The sequence below is a fragment of the Pongo abelii genome, chromosome 16 (genome assembly GCF_028885655.2).
Source record: "Pongo abelii isolate AG06213 chromosome 16, NHGRI_mPonAbe1-v2.0_pri, whole genome shotgun sequence".
NCBI lineage: Eukaryota > Metazoa > Chordata > Mammalia > Primates > Hominidae > Pongo > Pongo abelii.
The window spans coordinates 62528478-62556209 of record NC_072001.2 but is presented as its reverse complement, the minus strand read 5'-3'; the positions used below and the strand labels follow the sequence as shown (position 1 = coordinate 62556209).

Here is a 27732-nt window from a genome sequence, read left to right as displayed (position 1 = left end):
GCGAAGCTTATCTTTCTGTGCCTGGCTTATTTCATTTCACTTAACATAATGACCTCTGGTTCTATCCATGTTTTTGCAAATGACAGAACCTCTTTCTTTCTTACAGCTGAATACGCTCCATTGTGTATCTGTACCACACTTCTTTATCCATTTGCCTGTTGATGGACACTTGGGTTGCTTCCAAATCTTGGCTATTGTGGATAGTGCTGCAATAAACATGGGAGTGCAGATATCTCTTCCATATACTGATTTCCTTTCTTGTAGGTATATACCTAGCAGTGGGATTGCAGAATCACATGGTAGCTCTATTTTAGTTTTGTGAGGTACCTCCAAAGTGTTCTCCGCAGTGGTTGTACTAATTTACATTCCCGCCAACACTGTATGAGTGTTCCCTTTTCTCCATATCCTTGCCAGCATTTGCTATTGCCTGTCTTTTGGATAAAAGCCATTTTAACTGGGGTGAGATGATATCTCATTGTAGTTTTGTTTGTTTGCTTTTTGAGACTGAGTCTCACTGTCACCCAGGCTGGAGTGTAATGGCATGATATTAGCTCACTGCAACCTCCACCTCCTGGGTTTAAGCGATTCTCATGCCTCAGCCTCCCAAGTAGCTGGGATTACAGGCATGCATCACCACGCCAGGCTGAATTTTTTCTGTATTTTTAGCAGAGATGGGAGTTTCGCCGTGTTGGCCAGGCTGGTCTGAAACCCCTGGCTTCAAGTAATCCACTCACCTCGGCCTCCCAAAGTGCAGGGATTACAGGTGTTAGCCACTGTGCTCAGCCAATATCTCATGTAGTTTTGATTTGCATTTCTCTGATGATCAATGATGTTGATCACCTTTTCATACACCCGTGTTTGCCATTTGTATGTCTTCTTGTGAGAAACGTCTATTCAGATCTTTTGCCCACTTTTTAAACAGATTATTAGATTTTTTTATAGTTATTTGAGCTCCTTATATATTCTGGTGATTAATCCCTTCTCAGATGGATAGTTTGCAACTACGTTCTCCCTTCACTTTGTTCTTTCTTTAGATGTGCAGCAGCTTTTTAACTTAATTTGATCCCATTTGTCCATTTTTGCTTTGGTTGCCTGTGCTTGAAGGGTATTTCTCAAGAAATCTTTGCCCACTCCAATGTCCTAGAGAGTTTATCCAATGTTTTCTTTTAGTTGTTTCATAGTTTGAGGTCTTAGATTTAAGTCTTTTTTTTTTTCAACTTTTATTTTTGGTTCGGGGTACATGTGAAGGTTTTTTACATAGGTAAACTCGTGCCATGGATGTTTGTTGTACAGACTATTTCTGTAAGATAATTAAACACAACTACTGCGTACTGGCTTTAATGTGTTGTTGTACATATTCTGTACATTAAGCCTAGTACCCGACAGTTATCTTTTCTGCTCCTCTCTAATCTTTAATCCATTTTGATTTGATTTTCTGTATATGGTACAAAATAGGGGTCTAATTTCATGCTTCTGCATATGGATATTCAGTTTTCCCAGCACCACTTATTAAACAGACTGTCTTTTCCCCATTGCATGATCATGGCTCCTTTTTCAAAAAGGATTTTACTGTAGATGTATGGATTTGTTTCTGGGTTCTCTATTCTGTTCCATTGGTCTATGTATCTATTTTTATGCCAGTGCCATGCTGTTTTGGTTACTGTAGCTCTGTAGCGTAATCGCAAGTCAGGTAATGTGACTTCTCCAGTTTTGTTCTTTTGCTCAAGATAGTTTTGGCTATTTTGGTACTTTGTGGTTCCATATAAATTTTAGGTTTTTTTTTTCTATTTCTGTGAAGAATGTCATTGGTATTTTGATAGGGATTGCATTGAATTTGTAGATTGCTTCAGGTAGTACAGACATTTTAACAATATTACGTATTCCAATCCACGAACATGGAATATTTTTCCATTTTTATGAGTCTTCTCCAATTTCTCACATCAATGTTTTATAGTTTTCATTGTAGAGATCTTTCACTTCTTTGGTTAATTCACAGGTATGTATGTATGTATGTATGTATGTATGTATTTGAGATGGAGTCTCGCTCTGTTGCCCAGGCTAGAGTGCAGTGGCGCAATCTCGGCTCACTGCAACCTGCGCCTCCCAGGTTCACGCCATTCTCCTGCCTCAGCCTCCCGAGTAGCTGGGACTACAGGCGCCCGCCACTATGCCCGGCTAATTTTTTGTATTTTTAGTAGAGATGGGTTTTCTCCCTGTTAGCCAGGATGGTCTCGATCTCCTGACCTTGTGATCTGCCTGCTTCGGCCTCCCAAAGTGCTGGGATTACAGGCGTGAGCCACCGCGCCCAGCCTATATTTATTTATTTAATTATTGAGACAGGGTCTTGTGCTGTACCCAGGCTGGAAAGCAGTGGCACGATCTTGGCTCATTGCAACCTCCGCCCCCAAGGCACAAGCAATCTTCCCAGCTCAGCCTCCCGAGGCACACACCAGCACGCTCAGCTATTTTTTTGTATTTTTGGTAGAGACAGGGTTTTGCCATGTTACGCAGGCTGGTCTCAAATTCCTGAGCTCAAGTAATCTGCCCACCTTGGCCTCCCAAAGTGCTGGGATTATAGGCGTGAGCCACAGCACCTGGCCAGTATTTAATTTTATTTATAGCAATTGTAAATGAGATTACTTTCTTGATTTCTTCTTCAGATTGTTCCCCATTGGCATATAGAAATGCCACTAATTTCTGTATGTTGATTTTGTATCCTGAAATTTTATTGAATTTGTTTATCAGTACTAATAGTTTTTTGGTGGAGTCTTTAGGCTTTTCCAAATATAAGATCATATCATCTACAAATAAGAATAATTTGACTTCTTCCTTTCCAATTTGGATGCCCTTTATTTCTTTCTTTTGTCTGATTGCTCTAGCTAGGACATCTAGTACTATGTGGAATAACAGTAGTAAAAGTGGGCATCCTTTTCGTGTTCCAGATCTTAGATAAAGGCTTTCCTTTCTTCTCCATTTAGTATATTACTAACTGTGGGTCTGTCATATATGGCTTTTATTATGTTGAGATGTGTTCCTTGCACACCTAGTTTTTTGAGGGTTTTTCTCATGAAGGGATGTTGAATTTTATCCAATGCTTTTTCAGCATCGGTTGAAACAATCATATGCTTTTTGTCTTTCATTCTGTTGATATGATGTATCACACTGATTGATTTGCATATGTTGAACCATCTTTGCATCCCTGGAATGAATCCCATTTGGTAATGATGAATGATCTTTTTAACGTGTTGCTGAATTCAGTTTCCTAGTATTTTTCCATCAGTGTTCAACAGGGATATTGGCCTGTAGGTTTTTTGTTTTTTTGTTTTTGTTTTTGTTTTGCATCTTTGTTTAATTTTGGTACCAAGGTAATACTGGCCTTATAGAACGAGTTTGGAAGTACTTCCTCCTCTTCTACTTTTCAGAATAGTTAGAGTATGATTGCTATTAATTCTCTTTAAATGTGGTAAAATTTAGCAGAGAAGCCATTGGGTCCAGGGCTTTTCTTTGCTAGGAGGTTTTTTATTATGGCTTCAGTCTCGTTACTTCTTACTGGTCTGTTCAGGTTTTGGATTTCTTCACTATTCAACTGTGGTAGGTTGTATGTGTCTAAGAATTTATCTTCTTCTAGGTTTTCTAATTTTTTGGCATATAGTTGCTCATAGTAGCCTCTAATGATCCTTTGAATTTCTGTGATATGGGTTGTAATGTCTCCTTTTTCATCTCTGATTTTATTTAGCTAGGTCTTTTCTGTTATTTTCTTAGTCTAGCTAAAGTTTGTCAGTTTGTTTATCTTTTCAAAAACCCAACCTTTTTGTTTCATTGATTTTTTTGTATTGTTCTCATTTCACTTATGTCTGCTCTGATCTTCATTATTTCCTTTCTTCTACTAACTTTGGGTTTGGTTTGCTCTTGCTTTTCTGATTCTTTAAGACATATGCTTAGATTGTTTATTTGAAGGTTTTCTTCTTTTTTGATGTAGGCACTTATAAACAAACTAACAAACAAGCAAAAAGAAAACTAATAAAAACTCTATACTTTATTTTCATATATATTTTATATATATATATATTCAGGAGTGCTGCTAAATCTATACTTTGACACTATCTCCACACTTTTTAACTTTTTGTTGTTTCTATTCATATCTTATTGTGCTGTCTATGTATGGAAAAGTTATTATTTTTTATTGGTTCATCTTTTCATCTTTCTATTTAAGATAAGGAATAGTTTACATACCACAATTACAGTATTATAATATTCTGCATTTTTCTGTGTACTTACTATTACCAGTGAGTTTTGTACCTTCAGATGATTTCTTATTGCTCATTAACATTCTTTTCTTGAATGTTGAAGAACTCCTTTTAGCATTTCTTGTAGGACAGGCCTGGTGTTGATAAATCCCTCAGCTTTTGTTTGTCTGGGAAAGTCTTTATTTTTCCTTCATGTTTGAAGGATAGTTTCAACAGACACACTATGGTAGGTTTTATGCTAAGTTTTTTTTCCTTCAACACTTTAAATATGTCATGCCACAAGTCTGTTGCCAAACTTATTGGAGCTCCATTGTATGTTATTTGTTTCTTTTGTCTTGCTGCCTTTAGGATCCCTTCTTTATCCTTGACCTCTGGGAGTTTGGTTATTAAATGCCTTGAGGTGGTCTTCTTTGAGTTAAATCTACTTGGTGTTCTATAACCTTCTTGTGCTTGAATTTTGATTTCTTGTACTTGAATTTTGATATCTTTTGTTTGGGAAGTTCTCTGTTATCCCTTTTGATAAACTTTCTACCACTATTTCTCTCTCTACCTCCTCTTAAAAACCAATAACTTTTAGATTTGTCCTTTTGAAGCTACTTTCTAGATCTTGTAGGTGTGTATCATTCTTTTTTCATTCTTTTTTCTTTTGTCTCCTCTGTGTATTTTCAAATAGCCTGTCTTCAAGCTCACTAATTCTTTCTTGTTTGATCAATTCTGCTAACAGACTGATGCATTCTTCAGTATGTCACTAGCATTTTTCCACTCCAGAATTTCTGCTTCTTTTTAATTATTTCCCTTCCTTTCTTTCCTTTCTTTCTTTCTTTCTTCAGAGTTTTGCTCTTCTTGCCCAGGATGGAGTGCAGTGGCACGATCTTGGTTTACTGCAACCTCTGCTTCCTGGGTTCAAGCGATTCTCCTGCCTCAGCCTCCTGAGTAGCTGGGATTACAGGCACCCACCACCACACCTGGCTAATTTCTGTATTTTTAGTAGAGATGGGGTTTCATCATGTTGGCCAGGCTGGTCTCGAACTTCTGACCTCAGGTAATCCACCCGCCTTGGCCTCCCAAAGTGCTGGGATTACAGGCATGAGCCACTGCACCCAGCCAGTTATTTCAATCTCTTTGTTAAAATTATCTGATAGGATTCTGAATTCCTTCTCTGTGTTATCTTGAATTTCTTTGAGTTTCCTCAAAACAGCTATTTTGAATTCTCTGTCTAAAAGGTCACATATTTTTGTCTCTCTGGGATTGACTTCTGGTGTCTTATTTAGTTAATTTGGTGAGGTCATGTTTTCCTAGATGGTCTTGATGCTTGTGGATGTTAGTCAAGGTTTGTACCCATCCTTCTTGGGAAGGCTTTCCAGATATTCAAAGGGACTTGGGTGTTAAGTAATCTAAGTTTTCGGTCACTGCAACCATATCTGCATTAGGGGGTACCCCAAGCCCAATAACACTGTAGTTCTTGCATACTTGAAGAAGTACTACCTTAGCGGTCTTGGATAAGATCCAGAAGATTTCTCTGGATTACCAAGCAGAGACTCTCATTCCCTTCCCTTACTTTCTCCCAAACAAGCAAAGTATTTCTTTCTTTGTGCTGAGCTACCTAGAGCTGGGAAGAGGGGCACAAGCACCTCTGTACCCACCACCATTGGGACTGTGACGGGTCTGACCTGAAGCCAGCACAGCACCGAATCTTGCTCAAGTCCTGCTGTAATCACTACATGGCTACCCGTGTGTTCACTCAAGGCTCTACCATCAGTAAATGGTGAAGCCAGCCAGGCTTGTGTCCTTCCCCTAAGGGCAATGAGTTCCCCCAGGCTCCAGGCAGGTCCAGAGACGCTGTCCAGGTGCCTGGGCCTAGAATCAGAAACCTTAGAAATCTACCTGGTACTCTATTCTACTGTGGCTGAGCTAGTGCCGAAACCACCAAAGTCCTTCCCACTCTTCCCTCCCCTTTCCCCAGGGTGAGGAGTCTCCCTGCGTCCACCACATGCCCAGAGGGAATAAAGCCATGCTACTGCCATTGTTCACTTAAGGCCCAAGGGCTCTTCATTCAGTTTGTGGTGAATCCTGTCAGGCCTGGGACTCACCTTTCAGAGCAGTGGGCCCCGCCTTTAGCCCAGGGTACATCTAGAGATCCAAGAGTCCAAGAGCCAAGGCCTGGAGTCAGGGACCCAAAAGCCTGCTTGGTGCTCTTCTCCACTGTGGCCAAGCTGGTACCTAAGCTAAAGACAAAGTCCCCTTTACTTTTCCCTCTGCTTTTCTCAAGCAGAAGGAGTCTCTCCTCACAGCCACCACAGCTGTGAATGTGTAGAGGCACCCTTAAAGCCAGAATGTCTGAGTCTTACCCAAGGCCCATGGCACACTACTTGCTTATCACTGCTGGTTGGCCGCCCTGCATTCCAAAACAATGTCCCATAAACACTGCACTCTCCCTCCCCAAAGCACACAGATTCTCTCTCAGGGCCATGTGGTCCGCTGACAGGGGATGGGGGAGGGGTGGTGTCAGTGATTCAAGACTGTCCTTCCTACCGTCTTCAGTGCCTCTTTCAGTGATATGATGTTAAAATCAGGCACTGTGATCGCTTACCTGCTTTTTGGTTCTCATGAAGGTGCTTTCTTTTGTAGATAGTTGTTAAATTTGGTGTTCATGTGGGGAGGACAATTGGTGGAAGCTTCTATTCTGCCGTCTTCCTCTGCCCTCGTGTCCATCTACTGACTTTTAGAAATTTAAGTTCAAGAAGAAATTTTATGTGACACTTGGATCTCCTTAAATGTAGGAATTATTTTTTATTCAAGGCCTACCTGTTTTCTATTTCATCTGCGCCTGTTTTAAGGACAGTACTTACTCTTCCTCCTTGTGGCTGCAGGGCCCCATTAGATGTGATGTGACTTTGCTCTCTCTACTCACTGAAGTGCCTTAAGTAGGTAGTCTTGAGAGTAGTGGAAGAGGCTTGTGGACTGGTGGTGTAGCGAGTGGGAAGCACAGGGCCTGTCTCCAGGTGAGGTACCAGAAGGATGCCTCTTTACATCCTATTCCCTCAGCTCTCCCAGCCCAGAGGCAGTGGGGAACGAGCCCACCCCTACAACCTCTCCACCCCTCCATGGGGCAGGAGACTAGCTTAGTCACAGGGTGCGAAGCAGTGAGCCTGGACCCTCTTCCTGAGACTCGTAACCATGGGATCCTGCTGGCTCCCCAGGCTTTCCTGCCTGCCTATCCTAACTGTTCAGGAAGATGGCACCTGGATTGGGAACAGAGGGGAGACAGGCACACTAAACCACAATCTTCTCTTGCCTTCTGCACCAATCCAAGGGTTTCTTGAGATTACATTCCTGGGTATCTGCTTGTTACTACTTATTTCTAGAAATTTTGATGGTTTCTGATGTGCTGACAATTTGCAGGCCCATTTGGAAATGAATAGGAAAGCCCAAGTAGAGATGTAATTATGCTTACATAATTTGTTTTTGTGCTCCCTCTTCTTAACCCTATTTTCTTTTCTTTTTTTGAAGTATAACATACATAAAGAAAATACTTGTGTATTTTTTTCAGGATTTTCAAACTTCTTAGTAAAAAAAAAGAAATTAGGAATGTAAATATTCTATGTTTCCCTTAGTGGAAACCTGCTTGAGGCATTGACAGTAAAAAGGAAAATTTCACTAGGCGGCCACAGTAGCCCACACCTGTAATCCCAGCACTTTGGGAGGCCGAGGCGGGTGGATCACAAGATCAGGAGTTCGAGACCAGCCTGGCCAACATGGTGAAACCCCGTCTCTACTAAAAATACAAAAATTAGCGGGGCGTGATGGCACGCACCTGTAGTCTCAGCTACTCAGGAGGCTGAGGCAGAAGAATTACTTGAACCCAGGAGGCGGAGGTTGCAGTGAGCCGAGACTGTGCCACTGCACTCCAGCCTGGGCAACAGAACAAGACTCCATCAAAAAAAAAAAAAATTCACCAGAAAGAATTTAGAATTGCAAGACCTATCTATTATTTCTGTAGCTTCCAGCTTTTTCTCAATGAACCTGCTCTATGAAGAGGAATACAAACTAGTTACAATCACCTGTGAATGACAAAATGTGAGTCATCTGAATACATTCTTGCACGGCAACTTTGCATCTGACTAATGTGGTTCTGGCACTCTCCCGCTGATGAGAAGGCGCTGGCAATCTCTCGTGCACTCTCTCTTAATAGGAAGTAACACCTATTAGTTAGAGTCAATAGAAAGTAACACTCTTTTTGTATGTAGTGGTGCAAACCTTTGCCTATAGTAAGGCATAAGACCAGTGGTTCTCAAACATCTTTGGGGTACATAAGTCTCACCCACATGGCTTGTTACACACGCAAATTCTTGGACCCCATCTCCAGAAAACCAAAGCTAGAGAACGAGCCCAGTGCCTAATACACTGTATTAGACACCATAGAGCTGGGCATGGTGGCTCATGCCCATAATCCCAGCACTTTGGGAGGTCAAGGCAGGTGGATCACCTGAGGTCAGCAGTTCGAGACGAGCCTGGCCAACATGGTGAAACCCCGTCTCTACTAAAAATACAAAAATTAGCCAAGCATGGTGGCGGGCACCTGTAATCCCAGCTACCCAGGAGGCTGAGGCAGGAGAATTGCTTGAACCCAGGAAGTGGAGATTGTAGTGAGCCGAGATCACGCCATTGCACTCCAGCCTGGACGACAAGAGCAAAACCCCATCTCAAAAAACAAAACAAAATAGACACTATAGAAATGACAAAGGCTATAACCAATCTTATTTCATTTGAGTTGTTTTTCAATCCCTAAGCAATGAAAATGGAAAGCAATTCACAAAAAAGGGGCTTAAAAAAGCACACATTTTTTATAAGGTTCAACCTTTCTAGTAAAGCAAAGAAGCAAGAAGTACAAATCATACTATTATAACATACCACTCTGGTGTGGGATGTTGATAGTGGGAGAAGCTGCGCATGTGTGGGGGCAGAGAGTATACTTTCTGCTCAATTTTGCTGTGAACCAAAAAATGCTCTAAAAAAATAAAGTCTATTTTTTAAAACCTCAAAAATAGCATTTTCACTTATTAAAGAAGCAAATATTTTAAATCTATAATACTAAAAATATATCAAAAATCAAAAAGCTTTCAGCATCTTCTGCTTGCCTAAAAAATAGAAATAAAAAAGGCACAGCTGGCCCTTCCCAATACAACTTTTCTGGAGACCAATGCCAAAAAATATATATTCATAATGTTCATAACCTTTGACCCAGTAACTCTAGTTCTTGGAATTAATATTAAATGAAATAATAAGAAAGATGTATGCATAAAGATGTCTTCAGAGTGTGATACATGTCAAGTATTTTACAAGGTACATTATTATGCAAACACTAAGAGGTTCACAAAGGGCTTTTAGCAACAAGGGAAAGTGTGTACAACTTAATATTAAGCAAAAAGAAAGTATAGAAAATAAATATGGGGCATGATTCCAGCTGTGTATTAAGATGCATATAAAATACTAGAATGTGAAAGTTTTGCTTATCTCTAGGGTGGGATTATGGTTTATTCTTTTTTTTTGTATTTCCCACAATGGACGTACATTACTTTTATAGCCAGAAAAAAAAAATGTGCTTTAAAAAAATGCTTAGAAATAAAGCCCATTTAACTCTCCAAATTCTTATGCAGATGAATAAGGTATTGTATTAGAAGTGCTCTGGGGTCGGGTGCGGCGGCTCACTCCTGTAATCCCAGCACTTTGGGAGACCGAGGCAGGAGGATTGCCTGAGCCCAGGATTTTGAGACTAGCCTGGGCAACATGGTGAAACCCTGTCTCTACACACATTTTTTTTTTTTTTTTTAATTAGCCAAGAGTTGTGGTGCACACCCCTGGTCCTAGCTATTCGGGAGGCTGAGGCAAGAGGACTGCTTGAACCTGGGAGGCAGAGGCTGCAGTGAGCCATGTTCCCACCACTGCACTCCAGCCTGAGCAACAGAACAAGACCCTGTCTCAAAAAATAAATGAATAAAAATTTAAGAAAGAAGTGCTTTGAAGAATACAGGAAAGAATTCTACCTGACATTAACAAAGTATTCATGTTACTAGAAAGTAATATGAAAACAGAAGGTGTTACACGGCTTATTATTTAAATACATTCTAGAATGAAAACTTAGAAAAGTAATTCCTTTGTAAAGTCAATAATGTTCCTGAATTTGTCATTTTGGAACAATATATCATCACGATGCATTTATTTTAAAAAAGATTATATCATTATATATGGCATTACTTCTCCATTATTTTCAATTCAATTCAAGAAACTTGTTTTTGCACACCTACTGTGTGCTGAGCATCAGGCCTACCTTCGGGAGCTCAGTTGCAGCAAGAAAAACTAAAGGGTGGAAAGTGCATTGTCCAGGTACACACAATAAACATGCTTCACACAAGCACGGAGCAGAAGTCAGCCACCTTGAAAAAGTGATGTCCCAAGTCCTCATTTATTTTTTCAAAGATATGGCCTATCTTTAAAAAATCTCCTTTCCCAAGACGGTTTGGAATAGGGACCTCTGTGGGAGTCTCAATATGCTGTATAATGCTGTTTATGCAAAGGTGATGACAGCCAATCCCCTGGGACATCTAAGCCCCCCAGACAGGCCAGCGTTGCCAGGAACCAGGAAAGAAACAGCTCTCCATGTTCCTCCTCCAACTCTTCCTAAATTGGGAAGGATGTGGAAATGAGGAAGTATAATTTCAAATCAGCTAGAGAAAGGCCCAACTACAGCAGAGAAGGGAATTATAAGGTAGTATTCCCCTACAGGGCTTTTTAACCACAGTTCCAGCCTCATATATCAAATTGCCTTCTTGGCATTTCCACCATTTGATAGAAGTCTCTCCCTCCAATAGGCAGGAAGTCCTGTCACCTCCATCTCCAAAATCACTCCAGAATCCATCCTCTTCTCTCCATCTCCACCATGCTATGCCTCTCCCTGAACCTCGAAGTAGCCCCCTAACTTGTCTCCCTGCTTCAATTCTTGCTCCCCTAAAATCCTTCTCCACGAAGTAGCCAGTGTGATCTTTTTCAAACATAAATCAGTCTATATCCACAAGGACAAGGGCTTTTATCTGTGTTTTATTCACTAATGTAGCCCCAGCAACAAGAGTGTGAGTGGATTATTTAAATTCCTTGGCTGAACACTAAATAATGGCTTCCCATTTCCAGACTCCAAACTTCTTATCACAACCTTCAAGTCGCATGAGCTGCCCTTCCCCCAGCTCACAGCACTCCATCCACTGGTCCCCTTTCTGCTTCTTAAACGTGCCACGCCTCTTCCTGCTTATGGCCTTGGAACTTGCACTTCCCTCACTCTGGAGTGGTCCCTCTGGGTGTCTCCTCCCTCAACACCACCACCTTGGCTTGGCTGGCCCCATATGTCATTCCATTCTCAATTCACACGTCATCTTATTCCCTTACCATCCTTTTTTTTTTTTTCTTACTTTTGAGATGGAGTCTCACTCTGTCACCCAGGCTGGAGTGCAATGGCACAATCTCAGCTCACTGCAACCTCCGCCTCCCAGGTTCAAGCGATTCTCCTGCCTCAGCCTCCCAAGTAGCTGGGACTACAGGCACGTGCCCCCACACCCGGCTAATTTTTGTATTTTTAGTAGAGACAGGGTTTCACCATATTGGTCAGTCTGGTCTTGAACTCCTGACCTTGTGATCTGCCCGCCTCGGCCTCCCAAAAGTGCTGGGATTACAGGCATGAGCCACCGCACCCGGCCACCATCCTTTCTAAGACAGCCACACAGTCACTCTCCATCACATCCTCTCAACAGAGCACTTGACATCAGCTAACATCACCTTGGTTACTTAGCATTGACTGCCTGTACACCCCACTAAAGTGTGCAGCAGGGCGAAGATCAGAGGTTTGTGTGCTTGGGCCACGGTTACTGCAGACCCAGTGCCTCTAACAATGCCTGGCTATTAGTGGGTTAGTGGGTTAGTGAGTGATTTATCAATTAATTTAGCTCCATGTTCTAGGATCTGGTCTTCTGAGTTGAAGGCTTAGAGACTATCTCTAGCTGTCCATCCTGTCTTTGGTTTAAGCTGTTATCAATCCCTTTGATTTGAGCTGTTATCAATTTCTGGTGCCCAGACATTATGAGGTCCTCAAAGAGGACTCAGACAAGCTAAAATGTACTGGAGACAGAGCAGACACCAGAACACCAATTTATTCATTTACATTGAAAAACCTCTGTCAACAGAACTGAAGAAATATTCGAATTCCATTCAATTTACTGTCGTCTCCCCTGAAGTCAAGTCATACAACAAGCCACATCTAGTGGGCAGAATGAAAACAAAATGAATTTGGATGATAATCACCAAAATCCCTCCGCTGATATACCTGTTTCAATAGAACCAGATCACAGAGCTGCAGGCTGAAATTCCCTTTTTCAGTAAAATGCATGAAGTCCAATAGCCAAAACTCTTCCCTCATTGGCAGTACTGGAAGCACACTGAACCAAGGTCCTGTATGTTAGTCCAACTACATGTTAACATCACTGTCTACGCCTCTGCTTTGCCATGTTAGTAAAGTCCAATGCTGCACTCATCGCTCAAGTTAAAAAACTCCAGTAGTCCTTTTGCAAATTAACAAACTAGCAAACTATGTATATATATTCAACTAGATGAGGGCTTGATACAGTTTCCCATAACCCAACTAGGTTAAAGCCAACATTCCAAGCCAGAAGGACATCATGAAGTTGAGCACATGGAAACTAAAGTAGGTCCGCAGATTCTAATCAGCCAGGTGGCAGACCCCACTGCATGGTTCCCAAAGGCCAGAGACACAGCTAAAGCCATAAAAAGACATGGGGGTCCAAACTACTTCCCCCAGCCATCAAACTGGCATGGAAAGGAAAGCTTACCACCAACAAAAGGACCATGGACTGCTCACCAGGGCTCGGCTTCCAGGGACTGATAAAGGCTTAAACCAAAGACAGTATGGATAACCCAGACATGTATAATTCATAGTTGACTATATTACTTCCTCTAAATTTATAATGATGATGATCATTGGTGGAAAGTTATTGAGGAATAAATAATTGATAAGCTTCTCCATATCACAAGGCAAACTGCTAACAGACACTGTGGATGGAGATGCATTAAAACAATAAATTCTTCCATTCAACATTTATCAAGCACTTACTGTGTACTAGTATACAAGAGTCATCTGTTTTGACATTGGAATCTGCTGAAAGAATATGAGCAATAATTATAGGGTTCTGAAAGGGGCAAGGAGACTCAGAGCCCTTGATTATGGAACATTTATTGAGCTCCTACTATGTCTTAGACATTGGTGGGTGTTAAAAATAGAAATATTAAGACTCTGTTCTAGCTCTTGAGGATCACATAAGGTAACGGTTTGATAACATATTTTACTTTTTTTCCAGTGTATAACTGTTCAGAGCCACATGACTGAAAATCATAAAGACTTATCTAGACAAATTTGCCAAGATACAGTGTTAATATATCTCGATTTGACTAGTTCTAACAGAGTCTAGGAGTAAGTTTCACATCTTAAGAATGGCTTCAGCTTTACTTTTGTAATATAAAATCACCTGCAGGGATGATTCTCAAAAATCAAATAACCCAGTAAAATTTCACTGTGTGAACTGAAAAACAGCTATAAACCAGCAATAATAATAATAATAAAAACCCAGGCAATTTACAGAAGATATTCTTCAAGAATCTATAAATAAAAAATACACCTTTTACATCATTGAAACACAATTTAAATACCTTCACACTTCTGTTTTAAAACTGATACTACAAGTATCAGGTTATTTTGTTCTTCGTTTTGTTTTTTGTTTGTTTTTGCTTTTTTTTTTTGAGTCAGAGTCTCACTCTGTCACCCACACTGGAGGGCAGTGGCGTGATCTCAGCTGACTGTAACCTCTGCCTCCTGGGTTCAAGTGATTCTCCTCCCTCAGCCTCCCAAGTACCTGGGGTTACAGGCGCCCACCACCATGCCCAGCTAATTTTTGTATTTTTAGTAGAGATGGGGTTTCACCATGTTGGCCAGGCTGGTCTCGAACTCCTGAACTCATGATCCGCCCACCTTGGCCTCCCAAAGTGCTGGGATTACAGGCGTGAGCCACCACGCCCAGCCAAGTATCAGTTTTATATTATGCCCACTCTCCCAATTTATTTATTTATTTAGAGACAGAGTCTTGCTCTGTCAGCCAGGCTGGAGTGCAGTGGCATGATCCTGGCTCACTGCAACCTCCATCTCCCAGGTTCAAACAATTCTCCTTCCTCAGCCTCCCAAGTAGCTTGGATTACAGGCACATGCCATCAGGCCCAGCTAATTTTTAGAGATATTTTTAGGAGAGATGGGGTTTCACCATGTTGGCCAGGCTGGTCTCGAGCTCCTGACCTCAAGTGATCCACCCACCTTGGCCTCCCAAAGTGCTGGGATTACAGGCGTGAGCCACTGTGCCTGGTGCCAATTTTTATATTACTTATAAATGAAGACTTCCTTTTAGTACTTTTTAAATTTACTCTACATCATCGTTATGGACTGAATGTTTGTGTCCTCCAAAAATTCATATGTTGACCAAGTGTGGTGGCTCATGCCTGTAATCCCAGCACTTCAGAAGACCAAGGCAGGAGGATTACTTGAGCCCAGGAGCTTGAGGCTGCAGTGAGCCATGATCATACCACTGCATTCCAGCCTGAATGACAGAGCAAGACCCAGTCTAAAAAAAAAAAAAAAAAATTGTATGTTAAACTCCTAACCCTTGATGTGATGGTATTAGGAGGTGGGGCCTGTAAGACGTGATTAGGTCATGAGGGTAGAATCTTCATGAATGGGATTAGTACCTTAAAAGAAGGTCTTGCTTCTGCTCTCTACTCTCTGCCACGCAAGGATACAAAAAGACGACCATCTACAATTCAGGCAGCAGGATCTCACCAGACACTGGATCTACCAGCATTTTGATCTTGGACTTCCCAGTCTCCAGAATCATGAAAAAGAAATTTCTCTTGTTTAAGCTACCCAGTCTATGGTAATTTGTCATAGCAGCCTAAACTAAGACAATTATGATTTCATTTTAATGAAGTTTGGCTATAAGACAGCAATTCTGGTCTGTCATCTGATCTGTCATGTTTAGGTAGACATGCTTAGGTTCATAATACATATAAATCAATATAATTAGTGTTTCACATTGGAGTCTTAAATTTCTAAACTTCCTTGTTGTTACTTTGTCATTATATATAGTTACTACCAGTTATAAAAAAAGTAAACACTCAAATACAAACTAAATTTTTTGCCAAATTTAGATTTTACTCAGTTTTCCCTGTCTATCACGGAAATCATCACTTACAAAATTGCACACTCCAAAAATATATGTAAATATAAAAGAGTGCTGTCTGGTTAAGGCAAGAATAGCCATTACATAAAATGTGTTTCTGATGCTGGGAAAACAGCAAAATTGAAATTACTTTCTCACTGCATTGTAAATTTTTCAAAAATCATCTTAAAGAAACATGTTTAGGCCAGACATGGTGGCTCATGCCTATAATTCCAGCACTTTGGGAGGTCACACATAACTGGTTGGTCACTTGAGGACAGGAGCTCAAGACCAGCCTGGCCAACAAGGTGAAACCCTGCCTCTACTAAAAATATAAAAATCAGCCAGGTATGGTGGTGTGCCTGAAATTCCAGCTACTTGGGAGGCTGAGGCATGAGAATCTCTTGAACCTGGGAGGCGGAGATTGCAGTGAGCTGAGATCACATGACTGCACTCCAGCCTGGGTGAGGGAGTGAGACCTTGCCTCAAAAAAAAAAAAAAAAAAAATAGGTTTGGGAAAAAATAATTATCAAAAGCCTAAACAATTGATGACTTCAGATTCCTTAGGTAGATTTTTTGATACAGCTGATTATTGAAGCAATTCAAGTGAACTCTCATCAAAGCAAGGATGGGTCAGGGGAGAACTCAGTGAGAACTAAAGCTAGAATTATCTAGTTTCATAAACAAGTTCTTCCTGAAACTCAGAAAGCAAAGAACAGCTGAATAGCACAGCCTGTCACATTTGAGAGTCGATTATAGAAGATCAAGTTCTAGAAGAGCTTCTAAGAGGTAAAGTAGAAAAGAGAAAAGAGCATATTTTTGGAGTTTTGCCACATGGGTTTATTCTCAGCACTGCCACTAACTGGCCTTGATACCTCAGGTCACTTCACTCAGCCTATCTGAAAAGGATGTTCTTTGCATTGATAACCTCACATTCTCTTCTAGTCCTTTTTGCTACCAGCATATCTACAACTGGCTTCACTCTGTATTGGGCATTTATTCACTTAATAAGTATTTGCTGAGGTTTGAATGATGGCTCCCCCTCCAAAAATCATGTTGAACTTAATCCCCATTGTGGTGGTATTAAGAGGCGTGGTATTTTGGGAGGTGATTAAGTCATGAGGGCTCCACCCTGAATGGACTGAAGCCCTTATAAAAAGGGTTTGTGGGAGGAGGTCCACTCTGTTCAATCCTTCTGCAATGTGAGGACACAGGATTCGTCATTCTCGCCCTTCCACTTTCTGCCATGTAAGCATGCAGCAAGAAGACCCTCACCAGATGCCAAATGCCAGTGCCTTGGGCTTGGACTTCCCAGTCTCCAGAACTGTGAGAAATAAATTTCTGTTCTTTATAAATTACCCAATCTCAGGTATTTTGTTATAGCAACACAAATATACTATGACAACATTCGTAGCATTTTGCTCCAAATATTGTACTAGACAATGCAAAGGTGAGGAAGACAAGGTTCTTCTCTTTTTGAGAGGCTTGTAAAGAAACAATGTTAGTCCTATTCAATAAATGCTATAGTAAGAGTGGCATGAGTTCAGTGTTCAGGATACACTGAGGGAAAGGAAACTGGGGGCATGAGAGGAACTGGCAAGGAGGGCTTCCTAAAATGAAGGAACTGTTAAATAGCATCAGTGGCCCAGATAAAGTTGGAAATTATGTATTTAAAATGGTTCTGGCTGGGCACTGTGCCTTATGCTTGTAATCCCAACACTTTGGGAGGCCAAGGTCAGAGGACTGCTTGGGCCCAGGAGTTCAAGACCAGCCTGGGCAACATAGCAAGACCTTGTCTCTAAAAAAATAAAATAAAATAAAGTGGTTCTGGCCATTGGAGTAGTACATGGCAGCTACCAAATAGGAAATTAGTCCCTGGATCTGACAGTTGCAGCTAAAACACTATCACCTCTTACGTTGACAGAAAAAATTAAGACCAGGATTTCCTAAGGGTAGAGAGTTATACTGTGCTTTTACCTGGAGGGGACGGTAATGTCAGAATAGACTGACTCCCATCTCTAGTCTTCGCCCACCCCCATAAGCAAAGGGAACAGAGCTGAGTTCCCACAGGAAAGTGCTGGGTATTATAAGAATGGGGAAGTAACACTATTTTCTAATGTGAAACATGGGAAAAGTTTGTATTTTTTGAAACATACCTTAGCCCCCTCTTATCTGCAGGGGACACATTCCAAGACTTCCTGTGGATGCCTGACACTGCAGATAGTACCAAACCCTACATATACTATGTTTTTTTGATCTGATAATCAAGACATCTACTAAGTGACTCATGGGCAGGTAGCATATACAGTGTGGACAAAGTAGTGATTCACGTCCCAACCAGGCTGGGTGGTGACAGATTTCATCACGCTACTCAGAATGGCACATAATTTAAAACTTATAAATTGTTTCTTTATGAAATTTCCCATTTAATATTTCCAGATCATGGTTGGCCACAGGTAACTGAAATTGCAGAGAGTGAAGCCACAGATAAGGGGGCCTACTGTACTTCTTTGCCAGTGGTTGAGGGGATGGGAACCTGAGAATTCTTATTGATCCCCATCACTTGGATTTTACCTGTCGTTAGATTTAGGTGCAGCAGAGCTATCAGTCTCTTGATAAATCTGAAATCCCTTTCAAAATTGAAATGTTCAAGTTGGGGTTCTTCGATTTTGTACAGTTGTCAACTTAGGGTTGCTTAGTTTTTAGCCTCTGGGATAAAACTGACTCAGCACCCAAAAATAAAACTGAAAAGATCATTCTTAAAATAGATATCAGCATCCAAAGACAAGTATATTATTTACAGCAATTTTGTAAACTTTCTACGTTCCTCTGAGGTCATTACACTTCTTTAGTTGCAGGTAATTGGACCTGACTAACTTAAAGGGGTAAATGGAAATTATTAGACAACATAACAAGATTCCTGTCTCTACAAAAAATAAAATAATTAGCTGGGCATGGTGGCCTGTGTCTATAGTCTCAGCTCCTCAGGAGGCTGAGGTGGGAGGATCACTTGAACTCAGGAGTTAGAGGCTGCAGTGAGCTATGATCATACCACTGCACAGCCAGACCCTGTCTCCAGAAAACATTAAAAAAAAAAAAAAAAAAAGGAATGGGGAAAGGAGCACACAATCAACAGGGAAGCTGGGTTATGCAGGTTGAGAAGACACAAAGAGTATTTCCTGAGGTCCAAGCAGCAGGAACTACTAGCCAGTATCCCGCAGGCAAAGTGGCTGCAAGGAAGGCACTATGGCCATTTCCAGTCTTTAAATCAGCCTGCTCAGGTTTTTGTTATGTTTTGGTTTGGTTTGGTTTGGTTTTAGTTTTGAATGTAGCATCTCCCTCTGTTACCCATGCTGGAGTACCCTGGCATGACTACAGCTCACTGCAGCGACCTCCCAGGTTCAACGATTCCTCCCACCTCGGCCTCCCAAAGTGCTGGGATTACAGGTATAAGCCACCGCACCCAGCCCAGCCTGCTCAGGTTTTAAACTCCAGGAAGGGAGGGTCTCAGTGCTCTAGCCTGAGTTATGGGTCCCAACCCCCTTTAGCTAAAAAGGGGATAAGGCAACCTGATTATTAGCCATCCCAGTTTGTATTCAATGAAAGAAAGGTAAATCCAAAAAGAAATCAAATTGCTGTGACCAAAAGAAATCCGGAATGGATACCATAAGGCACCAAAGCAACACAGATCCATTGCACTGTCTTACTAACAAATACACAGTCATTTTCTTTAACCATCATAAGAAGTGTACACTAGAACTCTTAGAACCCTGAAGACAAGTGCACTTCAATTATGATATAATTCTGAGTGAATCCTTGTCCTTAGTAAACATATGTGAGAATCTCAAAGAACAGTGAAATTTGATAACTATGTATATAGGCCAGAGCCAAGAGGCACAAGCTTGGTGAGAATTATCAAAAAAAGGAGACCAGGTACAGTGGCTCGTGCCTATAATCCCAGTACTTTGGGAGGCAGAGGCAGAGGCTGGGCAACACAGCAAGACCTCATCTCTACAAAAAATAAAAATAAGAAAAATTAGCAGGGCATGGTAGCACATGTCTGTAGTCCCAGCTACTTAGAGGCTGAAGTGGGAGGATCACTTGAGCCCAGGAGTTTGAGGCTGCAGTGGGTTATGACTGCACCACTGCACTCCAGCCTGGGTGACAGAGGTTTTGTCTCTCCAAAAAAAGGAACATGAATTATGCAAACAGTAGTCACAAAGGAGATGGAATACCTATACTGATATCAGACAAAACAGACTTTAAGATAAGAAACATTACAACAGACACAGAGAGACTTTTTATGGCAAAAGGGTCAATGCATCAGGCAGATATATGCAATTATAAATGTATATGAGCCTAACAACAGTGCCCAAATACACGAAGCAAAAACTGACAAAAGTGGAAGAAGAAACAGACAATTCAGCAATAAGAGTTGGATATTTCAATAACTAATAGAACAAGAAAGAAAATCAGTAAGAATACAGAAGGCCACCAAACAAGTCTCAAAAAACGTAAAGAGATTAAAAATATACAAAGTATGTTCTCAGCCAGGTGTGGTGACTCATGTCTGTAATCCTACCACTTTGGGAAGCTGAGGCAGGAGGATCACTTGAGCCCAGAAGTTCAAGACCAGCCTGGGCAACATGGCAAAACCTTGTCTCCACAAAAAATTAGCTGGGTGTGGTGGCATGCACCTGTAGTTCCAGCTACTCAGGAGGCTGAGGTGGAAGAATCACCTGAGCCCAGGAGGTTGAGGCTGCAGTGAGCTGTAATAGAGCCACTGCACTATACCAGCCTAGGTGACAGACTGAGACCCTGTCTCAAAAATAAAAAAAAGGAGGGTGTTCCAATATGGCCAAATAGGAACAGCTCTGGTCTGCAGCTCCCAGCATGATCAATGCAGAAGACAGGTGATTTCAACAAAGCTGGACGGAGAATGACTTTGACAAGTTGACAGAAGTAGGCTTCAGAAGGTCAGTAATAACAAAGTTCTCTGAGCTAAAGGAGCATGCTCTAACCCATTGCAAGGAAGCTAAAAATCTTGAAAAAAGATTAGACGAATGGCTAACTGGAATAAACAGTGTAGAGAAGACCTTAAATGACCTGATGGAGCTGAAAACCATGGCACAAGAACTTTGTGACGCATGCACAAGCTTCAATAGCCGATTCAATCAAATGGAAGAAAGGGTATCAGTGATTGAAGATAAAATTAATGAAATAAAGGAAGAAGACAAGGTTAGAGAAAAAAGAGTAAAAAGAAATGAATAAAGCCTCCAAGAAATATGGGACTATGTGAAAAGACCAAATCTACATTGGATTGTTGTACCAGACAGCGACGGGGAGAATGGAACCAAGTTGGAAAGCACTCTTCAGGATATCATCCAGAAGAATTTCCCCAACCTAGCAAGACAGGCCAATGTTCAAATTCAGGAAATACAGAGAACACCACAAAGATACTCCTCAAGAAGAGCAACCCCAAGACACATAATTGTCAGATTCACAAGGTTGAAATGAAGGAAAAAGTGTTAAGGGCAGCCAGAGAGAAAGGTCGAGTTACCCATAAAGGTAAGTCCATCAGACTAACAGCAGATCTCTCGGCAGAAACCCTATAAGCCAGAAGAGAGTGGGGGCCAATAATCAACATTCTTAAAGAAAAGAATTTTTTCAACCTAGAATTTCATATCCAGCCAAACTAAGCTTCATAAGGGAAGGAGAAATAAAATCCTTTACAGACAAGCAAATGCTGAGAGATTTTGTCACCACCAGGCCTGCCTTACAAGAGCTCCTGAAGGAAGCACTAAACATGGAAAGAAACAACCGGTACCAGCCACTGCAAAAACATGCCAAATTGTAAAGACCATTGATGCTGTGAAGAAACTGCATCAATTAACGGGCAAAATAACCAGTGAACATCATAATGACAGGATCAAATTCACACATAATAATCTTAACCTTAAATGTAAGTGGGCTAAATGCCCCAATTAAAAGACACAGACTGGCAAATTGGATAAAGAGTCAAGACCCATCAGTGTGCTGTATTCAGGAGACCCATCTCATGTGCAAAGACACACACAGGCTCAAAATAAATGGATGGAGGAAGATCTACCAAGCAAATGGAAAGCAAAAAAAAAAGCAGGGGTTGCAATGCTAGTCTCTGATAAAACAGACTTTAAACCAACAAAGATCAAAAGAGATAAAGAAGGCCATTATATGATGGTAAAGAGATCAATTCAACAAGAAGAGCTAACTATCCTAAATATATATGCACCCAATACAGGAGCACCCAGATTCATAAAGCAAGTCTTTAGAGACCTACAAAGAGACTTAGACTCCCACACAATAATAATGGGATACTTTAACACCCCACTGTCAATATTAGACAGATCAATGAGACACAAGGTTAACAAGGATATCCAAGACCTGAACTCAGCTCTGCAACAGGCAGACCTAATAGACATCTACAGAACTCTCCACCCCAAATCAACAGAATATACATTCTTCTCAGCACATCGCACTTATTCTAAAATTGACCACATAATTGGAAGTAAAGCACTCCTCAGAAAACGTAAAAGAACAGAAATCACAACAAACTGTCTCTCAGACCACAGTGCAATCAAACTAGAACTCAGGATTAAGAAACTCACTCAAAATTGCACAACTACATGTAAACTGAACAACTTGCTCCTCAATGACTACTGGCTACATAACGAAATGAAGGCAGAAATAAAGATGTTCTTTGAAACCAATGAGAACAAAGACACAATGTACCAGAATCTCTGGGACACATTTAAAGCATTGTGTAGACAGAAATTTATAGCACTAAATGCCCACAAGAGAAAGCAGGAAAGATCTAAATTTGACACCCTAACATCACAATTAAAAGAACTAGAGAAACAAGAGCAAACACATTCAAAAGCTAGCAGAATGCAAGAAATAACTAAGATCAAAGCAGAACTGAAAGAGATAGAGACAAAAAAAGCCCTTCAAAAAAATCAATGAATCCAGGAGCTGTTTTTTTTTTTAAACATCAACAAAATTGATAGACCGCTAGCGAGACTAATAAAGAAGAAAAGAGAGAAGAATCAAATAGATGCAATAAAAAATGATAAAGGGGATATCACCACTGATCCCACAGAAATACAAACTACTATCAGAGAATACTATAAACACCTCTACACAAATAAACTAGAAAATCTAGAAGAAATGGATAAATTCCTGGACACATACACCCTCCCAAGACTAAACCAGAAAGAAGTTGAATCTCTGAATAGACCAATAACAGGCTCTGAAATTGAGGCAATAATTAATAGGCCACCAATCAAAAAAAGTCCAGGACCAGATGGATTCACAGCCGAATTCTATCAGAGGTACAAAAAGGAGCTGGTACCATTCCTTCTGAAACTATTCCAATCAGTAGAAAAAGAGGGAATCCTCCCTAACTCATTTTATGAGGCCAGCATCATCCTGATACCAAAGCCGGGCAGAGACACAACAAAAAAAGAGAATTTTAGGCCAATATCCCTGATAAACATCAATGCAAAAATCCTCAATAAAATACTGGCAAACCGAATCCAGCAGCACATCAAAAAGTTTATCCACCATGATCAAGCTGGCTTCATCCCTGGGATGCAAGGCTGGTTCAACATACACAAATCAATAAACATAATCCATCACACAAGCAGAACCAATGACGAAACCCACATGATTATCTCAATAGATGCAGAAAAGGCCTTTGACAAAATTCAACAGCCTGTCATGCTAAAAACTCTCAATTGACTAGGTATTGATGGAACGTATCTCAAAATAATAAGAGCTATTTATGACAAACCCACAGCCAATATCATACTGAACAGGCAAAACTGGAAGCATTTCCTTTGAAAACTGGCACAAAACAAGGATGCCCTCTCTCACCACTCCTGTTCAACATGGTGTTGGAAGTTCTGGCCAGGGCAATCAGGCAAAAGAAAGAAATAAAGGGTGTTCAATTAGGAAATGAGGAAGTCAAATTGTCCCTGTTTGCAGATGACAGCATTGTATATTTAGAAAACCCCATCATCTCAGCCCAAAATCTTCTTAAGCTGATAAGCAACTTCAGCAAAGTCTCAGGATACAAAATCAATGTGCAAAAATCACAAGCATTCCTATACACCATTAACAGACAAACAGAGAGCCAAATCATGAGTGAACTCTCACTCACAATTGCTACAAAGAGAATAAAATACCTAGGAATCCAACTTACAAGGGATGTGAATGACCTCTTCAAGGAAGAACTACAAACCACTGCTCAACGAAATGAAAGAGGATACAAGCGAATGGAAGAATATTCCATGCTCATGGATAGGAAGAATCAATATCGTGAAAATGGCCATAGTGCCCAAAGTAATTTATAGATTCAATGCCATCCCCATCAAGCTACCAATGACTTTCTTCACAGAATTGAAAAAAACTACTTTAAAGTTCATATGGAACCAAAAAAGAGCCTGCATTGCCAAGACAATCCTAAGCAAAAAGAACAAAGCTGGAGGCATCATGCTACCTGACTTCGAACTATCCTACAAGGCTACAGTAACCAAAACAGCATGGTACTGGTACCAAAACAGATATATAGACCAGTGGAACAGAACAGAGGCCTCAGAAATAATACCACACATCTACAACCATCTGATCTTTGACAAACCTGACAAAAACAAGAAATGGGGAAAGGATTCCCTATTTAATAAATGGTGCTGGGAAAACTGGCTAGCCATATGTAGAAAGCTGAAACTGGATCCCTTCCTTACACCTTATACAAAAATTAATTCAAGATGGATTAAAGACTTAAATGTTAGACCTAAAAACCCTAAAAACCCTAGAAGAAAATCTAGGCAGTACCATTCAGGACATAGGCATGGGCAAGGACTTCATGCCTAAAACACCAAAAGCAATGGCAATAAAAGCCAAAATAGACAAATGGGATCTAATTAAACTAAAGAGCTTCTGCACAGCAAAAGAAACTACCATCAGAGTGAACAGGCAACCTACAGAATGGGAGAAAATTTTTGCAATCTACCCATCTGACAAAGGGCTAACGTCCAGAATCTACAAAGAACTCAAACAAATTTACAAGAAAAAAACAAACAACCCCATCAAAAAGTGGGCAAAGGAAATGAACAGACACATCTCAGAAGAAGACATCTATGCAGCCAACAGACACACGAAAAAATGCTCATCATCACTGGTCATCAGAGAAATGCAAATCAAAACCACAAAGAGATACCATCTCATGCCAGTTAGAATGGCAATCATTAAAAAGTCAGGAAACAACAGATGCTAGCGAGGATGTGGAGAAATAGGAACGCTTTTACACTGTTGGTGGGAATGTAAATTAGTTTAACCATTGTGGAAGACAGTGTGGCAATTCCTCAAGGACCTAGAACTAGAATTACCATTTGACCCAGCAATCCCACTACTGGGTATATACCCAAAGGACTGCAAATCATACTACTATAAATCATGCACATGTATGTTTATTGCAGCACTATTCAGAATAGCAAAGACTTGGAACCAACCCAAATGTCCATCAATGATAGACTGGATTAAGAAAATGTGGCACATATACACCATGAAATACCAAGCAGGCATAAAAAAGGATGAGTTCATGTCCTTTGCAGGGACACAGATGAGGCTGGAAACCATCATTCTCAGCAAACTTTCTCAGCAAACTATCACAAGGACAGAAAATCAAACACCGCATGTTCTCATTCACAGGCGGAAACTGAACAATGAGATCACTTGGACACATGGCGGGGAACATCACACACCGGGGTCTGTCAGCGGATGAGGGGCTGGGGCAGGGATAGCATTAGGAGAAATACCTAATGTAAATGATGAGTTGATGGGTGCAGCAAACCAACATGGCACGTGTATAACTATGTATCAAACCTGCACATTGTGCATATGTACCCTAAAACTTACAGTATAATTAAAAAAAGAAAAGGAAAGAAAACAAAAAGGATGTTCTCTGCACTCAGCCAAAAACCCTAAAATTTGTATGGAACCACAAAAGACCCCGAATACACAAAGCACCCTGAGCAAAAAGAACAAAGCTAGGGCCAGGCTCAATGGCTCACGCCTGTAACCCCAGCACTTTGGGAGGCCGAGATGGGTGGATCACCTGAGGTCAGGAGTTGGAGACCAGCCTAGCCAACATGGTGAAACCCTGTCTCTACTAAAAATACAAAAATTAGCCTGTCGTGATGACATGTGCCTGTAATCTCAGCTACTCAGGAGGCTGAGATAGGAGAAACACTTGAACCTGGGAGGCTGAGGTTGCCGTGAGCCAATATCATGCCACTGCACTCTAGCCTGGGCAAAAGAATGAGACTCTATCTCAATAAATAAATAAATAAATAAATAAATAAGAACAAAGCCAGAGGCATCACACTACCAGACCTCAAAATATACTACATAGCTGTAGTAACCAAAACAGCATGGTACTGGCATAAAAACAGACACATAGAACAATGGAACAGAAAAGAGAACCTAGAAATTAATCCACATATCTACAGCCATCTGATTTTGGACAAAGGTGCCAAGAACACTCATTGAGGGAAAGACAAATCTTCAATAAATGGTGCTGGGAAAGCTGGACATCCATATGCAGAAGAAATAAACTAGGCCCCCACCTCTCACCCAATACAAAAATAAACTCCAAATGGACAAAAGACCTAAATGTAAGGCCCAACATGATAAAACTACTAGAAGAAAACATAGGGGAAACACTTCAGGACACTGTTCTAGGAGAAGATTTTATTAATAAGACCTCAAAAGCACAGACAACAAAAGCAAAAATAAACAAATGGATTATATCAAACAAAAACGCTTCTGCACAGTAAAGGAAGCAATCAACCAAGTGAAAAGACAACCTACAGGATGGGAGAAAAATACCTGCAAACTACTCATCCAATAGGGCATTAATGTCCAGAATACAGAAGGAACTCAAACATCTCAACAGCAAAAAATATCCAATTTTTTAAATGGGTAAATGATTTGAACAAATATTTCTCAAAAGAAGACATACAAATGGCAAACAAATGTATGAAAAAAGGCCCAATATCACTAATTATCAGGGGAATGCAAATCAAAATCACAATGAGGTGTCATCTCACTCCAGTTATAACAGCTATTACCAAAACACAAAAAATAACACATGCTGGCAAGGATGCACAGAAAAGGGAGCTCTTATACACTGTTGGCGGGAATGTAAACTAGTACAGCCACTATGGAGAAAAGTATGGAGGTTCCTCAAAAAACTACAAATAGAACTACCATATGATCCAGCAATCCCACTACTGGGAATTTATCCAAAGGAAAGGAAATCAGTATATTGAAGACACATCTTCACCCCCATGTTTATTGCAGCACTATTCATAATAGCCAAGATACAGAATCAAACCTAGGTGTCCAACAATGGATGAATGGATAAAGACAATGTGATGTATATACACAGTGGAATACTATCAGCCATAAAAAAGAACAAAATTCTGTCTTTTGCAGCAACACGGATAGAACAGCAGGACATTATGTTATGTGAAATAAGCCAGGAACAGAAAGTTAAACACTGCATGTTCTTACTCATATGTGAAAGCTAAAAAAAGTTGATCTCAAAGAAGTAAAAATTAGAATAGAGAATACTAGAGCATGGGATGGGTAGGGGGAAGGGAAGGAGATATAGCAATTTGTTAAACGACACAAAATTACCTTGATCTGGTCACTGCATATTAGATGTATTGAAACATCACTATGTACCCCAAGAATATGTATAATTATTGTCTGTCAATTTTAAAATTTTAAAATTAATAACAAAAACAAAAAAAACCTGACAAAATTAATAAAACCAAAAGTTGGTTCCTTGAATAATCAGACACAGTATTAAGATGGCCACTCTCCCCAAATGGATCTATACATTATTCCTTTTTATTATTATTATATTATTATTTTTTTTTTAGAGAAAGATAGGGTCTCACTATGTTGCTCAGGCTGGTCTCAAATTCCTGTGTTCAGGTGATTCTCCTACCTCTGCCTCCCAAAGTGCTGGGATTACAGGTGTGAGCCACTGCACCCAGCCTTTTTAAAATCTACACATGCAAAGCAATCTCCATCAAAGTCACTTTTTAATATAAACT

General features: G+C 40.5%; 1 protein-coding gene across 2 annotated transcripts in view; it reads right to left on the bottom strand.

Moving 5' to 3' along the window:
* FAM81A (family with sequence similarity 81 member A) overlaps positions 1-27732 on the bottom strand; it is an 84672-nt gene that overhangs the window by 32253 nt on the left and 24687 nt on the right. The gene's annotated exons all lie outside the window — the stretch shown is intronic.